At 36.5% G+C, this 7500-nt stretch overlaps 1 protein-coding gene across 5 annotated transcripts in view; it reads left to right on the forward strand.

Moving 5' to 3' along the window:
• The window catches only part of LOC143029836 (glutamate receptor ionotropic, NMDA 2B-like), a 597917-nt gene that overhangs the window by 586142 nt on the left and 4275 nt on the right, over positions 1–7500 (forward strand). The gene's annotated exons all lie outside the window — the stretch shown is intronic.

Consider the following 7500-nt stretch of genomic DNA (forward strand, 5'->3'; position numbering starts at 1 on the left):
TGTGTGTGTGTGTGTGTGTGTGTGTGTGTGTGTGTGTGTGTGTGTGTGTGTGTGTGTGTGTGTGTGTGTGTGTGTGTGTGTGTGTGTGTGTGTGTGTGTGTGTGTGTGTGTGTGTGTGTGTATGGGGGGGGTGTGCGTGTGTCTGTGTGTGGGGGGTGCGTATGTGTATATGTTTGTGTGTATGTGTGTGTGTGTGTTTGTGTGTGTGTCTGTGCGTGTGTGCGCGACAGAGAGAGAGAGAGAGAGAGAGAGAGAGAGAGAGAGAGAGAGAGAGAGAGAGAGAGAGAGAGAGAGAGAGAGAGAGAGAGAGAGAGAGAGAGAGAGAGAGAGAGAGAGAGAGAGAGAGAGAGAGAGAGCATTTTATCAACAATACCCAGCGCTTCTATCCATGGGGCCATTACCGCACCGAAGAGGAGTTGTAAAGGAGATAAAGGAGAAAATTGAGATAGACAGCAGAACGGATGGAAAGTAGAAATTAGAAATAATCAGCACTCTTGCGTGAAAAGAAGTCTAGATAGAGAGAGAGTGAGAGAGATAAAGAGAGTGAGAGATATAGAGAGAGAGAGGAAGAAAAAAGTAAAGAACGGAGTAGAGAAAGAAAAAGGTGAAGTGATACAGAAATCTAGTAAAACCTTGTTATACAAATAATAATAAGGCTGTATATTCTAGACTTGTAGCTTGCTTATGTGAGGCATCAAACCTTTACATTAAAGCTCTAAAGGGGAACATTAAGGTCTCTGTAATGCGCGTCTTTAATATCATGTTTATATCTATTAAAGAAAATATTGAAGTCAAATAATCAAGAACAGCTATTTAAGTCAGCTAATACCCAAGTGTTTATAAAGTTGGGTTGAGGTGTAGGTTCCAAAAATAGTTTGCAATTTATTCCTGACAAATTTTTTTTTCCATAATTACCTTAATTTTTAAGCTACGAAAGAAATGTCTGTTTCTGATAATGTGTTGTTGTTATGGTTAACATCAAAAATAGTACAAAGACCAAGATAAAATTAATGTCAATATAAACGGCAACAGAAATGTCAGTGTTAATTCAGACCTGGAGACAAAAATGGTATAAGATCAAGATAAAGTTCAGGTAAAGGTCTGATGAATATATGAATAAAGGTCAGAGTTAAAGATATGTTAGTGATCAAGGCAAAAAGGTATCAAAGGTGAAGGCAAAAAACAGGAGATAATTCAAATTGATGAATATATGAATAAAGGTCAGAGTCAAAGACATGTTAGCGGTCAAGGCAAAAAGGTATCAAAATAAAGGTCAGGGAAAAAAAAAAAAAAAAAACAGGAGATAAGTCAAATTGAAACTCCAAGATAAAATAAAGATTAAAGTACAAGTAACTGCCAAATGCAAATTTCTAAAGAAAGATCAGATAAAGATCAAAGTTAAGTCCTAGAACAAGACTAATTTCTAAAACAAGGTCATCCCCACCCCACACAAAGATGTCAACTAAAAGACAACATGACGTAACCAAATTTCGTCGGGGATCCAAGGGTACGATTGAAATCATAACCCAAAGTGTCAAATAGAAGAAGAATCTTTTAAAGCAGATGTCCATCCTACCCACACACATCATATAAAAACGTGAACGCTCTTGGCAAATCAACAAACAAATTAAGATGTTTCTTGTCGCTATGTTTAGGAGCCTCAGCGCCGTAGGGCGACCGTTTCATAGCAGGACTAATTAAGCAGATTCCTCAACGAGGAGTTATTGAAAATCCGATCACTGGTATTCCTAAAACGTCTATAATTTCCTCAGGAGCATCAGTGATACTTCTGCAGTGAAAGAGAAAGGAAGTTGTATGCAAAAGAAAATGCGTATAAAAAAGAATCAGTTAACATAACATGTATATTCAATATGTCATACTACATACACACACACATATATATGTACATATATATATATGTATGTATGTATTTATGTATGTATGTATGTTATGTATGTATATATGTATGTATATATGTATGTATATACGTATGTATATATATATATATACATATATATACATGTATGTATATATATGTATGTATATATAACTATATATATATATATATATACATATAAATACATGTACTCACACATATATATCAATGGCATCCATACATGACGTTTATGGTAAGGGTGAGATTGCAACCTACTCCTCACAAAACCACCAAGCCTGCTGTGCAAGTTGCCAGGCCGTGTTACAGAAGAAGAACGAGCACATCAAGCACCCGAAGTGAACTTCGTCCGGTTCCACCGTACTGGCGTCTGGAACATTCTTTTCCTTTCGTAGGACGATAGACCCCTTTTATATCGTTGGAGATCAGAAGGCTTAAAATGGATATAGTAGTTCTGAGATGAGGGAACCAGGAAGTAATGAGATCAGAAGCGAGAGCTACGTCTAATATTGGTGGGCTTGCAATGATGAGTAGCTGGAAGTATATCTAGACGACTGCAGTTCACCTTTAGAGGTTATACAGTATACTCTGTCTGATGAGAGGATTCTGCTGAAGTTGAAGCATATATTGGGCTACATTTCTCTCCCTTATTGCTGTACATGCGTATGAACTTGAACTTGCGTATGAACCAAGGCATATAAACTTCAAGAGAAGAAATATTCAATGTCAAAGTTGAGTCTGTAGTCAACGAGTATTTATTTATTATTTACATTATTATAGCTTTTTTTATTCATTTATTTGTTTATCATTGTTACGATTTTTTCGCATCCGACCTAAATATGGACCAAAAGGTCTCCTGTCGGCATGCTCCGCCTTTGGAATCCTTTGAGTATACTACATTCCATCGCCTTTACAGAAACTTGATTACGTGATTGGCGACAGTATTTCTTCTTAATCTGGGTTGCGTCTTGATATGGTTTAACGTCACAAACTCCCACCCTATCGGAAGGCTAGGACGGTGCCCCTCACAGAGGACTTTGTAGCGTAGAATTTAATCAACCATGCCCTTGGTTCAACTTCGCCGGTGGCAGGATTCGAACCGCCGTCCCCTCGACCTTCGCCAAAGTAACGACGCCCTAACCCTCTCAGCCAGCGAGTTTCTTATGTCATTAGTATCCTATAAATCTTGAAGATCTATACCAGATCACCCTTAAGTCCCAGATTTTATAGAAAAAAATATATAAGGACGTTTTTGGTTTATATTTGATACTTTGAATATTTAACAATACCTATGCATTTATTTATGTATTTTATTTGTTATTTACATTATTATAGTTTTTATTTATTGTTTTATTATCATTATGATTTTTTTTTCGCATCCGACCTAGATATGGACCAAAAGGTCTCCTGTCGGCATGCTCCGCCTTTGTAATCCTTTGTATCAATCTCGTGTCTCTCTCAACTGCCCTTTCCAGTCTGCCAATGTCTTTAATGAGATTCGGCGTCCATGCACAAACAGCAAACTCCACATGTGGGCGGCCTAATGATTCATAAAGATTCTTGATGATAGACGGAATTTTGAATTCCAAAGGATCGCGCTATTAGGAAAGGACGGCAATAATGAGAGAGGAAGTGATGAAAAGGGGAGAGGGAGTATTTTAAGAACCGACTGAAAGACTAAGATGTTTAAAGTGTAGTAGTGATACATCTTGTGATCGAAGACCGGGGAGAAAGAGAAATGAGGAATGAAAGGTGAGGAAAGAATTATCTGAAAAGGTGCAAGACGATTGGCATGGCAAAAGATAACCAAAGGAATAATGAGGTTTTTTTTTTTTTATCAATTTATTACGCTTAAGGAGCGTCAGACCTAGTACAATAGTGTAGCTATGTACAGAGTACTAGTGACACACAGGACACTCTTGAATCATAACTGACGGAATTATTTACAGTTTTTCACCCACTAAAGTGCGGGCGATACAAAAAATATATCCAGTGATCACCTTCTGGCAAATATTTACATATACAAATAAGTAATTGTCGATGAGGTATCAAAGTTGTTGGCATATGAGGTGGAGCGCAACCTGTGAATATTGAGTAAAAGAAGTAGATGGAAGATACTTGAATAGTAAAGGAAAGTACAAGTCACTAATGGCCCGACAAAAGCAGAGTCACTTTCCGTTGAAGTCGAAAAGGAGACGGGAGGGTCTGTACAATCTTTCAAGTCCTTTTGGGGAATATCAGAAAGGAGAAATGGATAAATGATGTTCGCTTTTTCCTCCAAAGCCCTTTGGAGGGCTTTGGAGGAAAAGGTATCGCGTGGGCCGAAGGTTTATATTCAAGTAAATCAATGAGATATTCATGGATAAAGGAATGATGACATAAATGATGTTTAGAGAGTGAGAGCAAGTTAATGGATAGATGATAAGGAAATAATACGTGTTGAAGAGATATGAAATGAGAAAGGGTCTGTTGAGAAAATAAAAAATCATGTTTGACTTGAATAAGTTATGTTAAGGTAGAGGGGGAAAAGTAAAATGTAGATGCGGTCGATCCAGCGTTGTAAGATGTCATCGTGATTGTTTAGTATATATACATACGTTGCCACAAAATAAAGGAGTAATAAAATAAAACAATGAGGAATGGAAATGTTGGAAGCAGAATAGATATAGAAATTGAATCTCGTATTACATAAAGATGGCGTGGATTTAATAGGAAATAGTAAAATTATGCGGAAATATTTTAAAACTTTGGAAAAATATTTAGGAGGATTATATCAATAGTGAACACAAAGAAGAACATTACAAGAAATAGAAAATAAAAAAGGAAAAAATGTTTTCAATACGGATTTGGAAAGAAAGACTGAAAAACTACATCGTCCTTAAACAAAGAGAAGTGGCACTGTTCCAGGAAGATGTTCTTTTGCGGTCACACTAAATACCGACCACAAGCGTCCACAACCGACCACAGGTGTCCACAACCGACCACAAGCGTCCACAACCGACCATAGGCAAGTGAAATCGAACCACAAGGGTTACTTACAAAGGATTACAAAGGCGGGGCATGCCGATGGAGACCTTTTGGTCCATAACTAGGTCGGATGCGAAAAAATTATTGTAATGATAGATAAGAAAATATAATAATAAATAAAATAAAATGCATAGTTATAGTTAAATGATAAAAAAGAGAAATAGTAAATAATAAAATTGTCATATAACTAATATTAAATGTGAATCAAGCAAACAATAAACAGACAAATGATAACCAAAACAAATAACATCAAATGACAGTCATTACAGCATCTTGCATAGATATTTATTTAAATGATTCTTAAAGCTTCGAACTACCTCTGTAGAAAGTTTATTCCATTCATATACTACACGGTTGGCGAAGTTGTTTCTGCCAACTTCCAAATTAAATATTTCCTAACCGCTTGAGTCCATTGTTGTCTGATTCTCATTCATTGTGAAATTTGTTACTTTTTGATGTTGTCAATTCCTTTTAGAATCTTAAAAGCCTGTATCAATTCACCTCTGAGTCAACGCCTTTTTAGGGAAAACAGATTCATAAGTTTTAGTAGATTTTCGTATAATTTATTTTTGATATTTGGAATCAGTTTTGTGGCTAGCCGTTGTATATTTATCTTTCATTTTAACAGAACTTAAAAACAGGGAAAAGATGGTGCCAATTAAGGCTGTTGATGGTATCTTGATAGCTGATTTTTTCATATGAAATGCAAAATAAAACAAACTAATAAATACATCAATTATATAAGTAGAAATAATAAAAATAGTGGATATACATTATAATCTGTAGCACCAGAAGTTAGGTACTGGGGACCAGTACTGGTGACAGGACGTTTAGGCCACTGATTAGGAACAAAGTCGTTTTGGCAGCTTAGGGATTAAACAATATGCCGCCTTTTGTCTTTGATTATACAGTGAGAAAGTGACCAGTGCTCGTATCCATCCTTTGATCAACTGCTGATTACTGAGATAGTGATTAAACAACATGCCGCCTTTTGTCTTTGATTATACTGTGAGAAAGTGGGTTTCGGGTGATTTCGGCCCAAGGTGATTTCGGCCCAGGGTTTTTCTGGGCCGAAATCACCAGAACTCTGCAGGTTAGGATGTTTCGGCCAGTCCTCCAAATGTTGCTATTATTATTTACTTATTATTGAAAGAAAATATATTATTAAAAGGATGTTAAGAAATTACTTACATATAATTCCAAGTAACAATATTTTTTGCACATACAATGTGAAAATGAAATTAAATTTATTAAACAAATTATCTAAATTTAAATTATACAACTTTCATGTGTGGACTAAGGTAAATGGTGTTATTGTTGCACAAAAAGTTGCCTAACATTGATAACATATTATAACAAGGAGTCTAAGGTTGGGTTGTTCAAAAAACTAATTCTGGCGTTAGTTTATCTTGATATGAAATGTCATGGTAACGCTCTGTGTTACCATGATGTTTAATGTCAAGATAGATCTAACGCCAAGATAGTGCAAAAAAAAATTTTGAACAACCCAGCCCAGAAGTTCAACATCATTAGTGAGCATGCAGGAGGGAAGTGTATCAAATGTAGGATGTTTCGGGCACAGACGTTTCGGCCACTGACGTTTCGGCCAGAACTCTGCAGGTTAGGACGTTTCGACCAGTCCTCCAAATGTTGCTATTATTATTTACTTATTATTGAAAAAAATATATTATTAAAAGAATTTTAAAAATTACTTATATATCATTTCAAGAAACAACATTTTTGCACATACTGTGTGAAAACGAAATGAAATTTATGAAACAAATTATCTAAACTGAAATTATACAGTGCACCAAGCCAGGGCACCAAACCTTCAAGCTTAAAAGGTTATTTTCGCCTGGTCGAAATCACCTTGGGTCGAAATCACCTGATCCCAGAAAGTGACCAGTACTCGTATCCATCCTTTCATGAACTGCAGATTACTGAGATAGTGATTAAACAACACGGGCCCCCTTTTGTCTTTGATCTAATATAGTGAGAAAGTGAACGGTTGGCAATTTTTGAAAATGAAAATTTGTGTAATAAACATATTTCTAATGTGTGTAGAATTTGGATAAAGTTGTGGACATTAAAAGATATAAAAAAACAGGACAGTGTAGATATACGTGTAGACCTAATTCATCAGGTTCATTCAATCCCTAAAGCCTTACGGCAGCCGCCATTAACCCATTATCTCATCCCCTCAAAGTGCATGTACCTATGGAGGTATTTAATACTCCATGGGCGGGCCCAAAACGCATTTGCCCATGTATACAACGCCTGTGGTCGGTTGTGGACGCCTGTAGTTGGTTGTGTACGCTTGTGGTCGGTTGTGGACGCTTGTGGTCGGTATTTAGTACGACCCGTATGTGTAAAACTGGAAATGGTGTCAACAGCTCATTTTATCAGGATGGGATACGAATGATGAGTTGTTACATTAAACATGGCCATGGTATGGATTGTCTGAGAATGTGTCGGGTATAAAAAAAAACCAGATTGATAGTAAGAGAGTTTCGTTGGTTTCATGGGCCTATGGACATACGAAAAGCGTACTGGGCTTCCACTATAACAAACGAAATGAA

Source organism: Oratosquilla oratoria, chromosome 11, assembly GCF_046742065.1.
Source record: "Oratosquilla oratoria isolate Oo_2021 chromosome 11, ASM4674206v1, whole genome shotgun sequence".
Taxonomy (NCBI): domain Eukaryota; kingdom Metazoa; phylum Arthropoda; class Malacostraca; order Stomatopoda; family Squillidae; genus Oratosquilla; species Oratosquilla oratoria.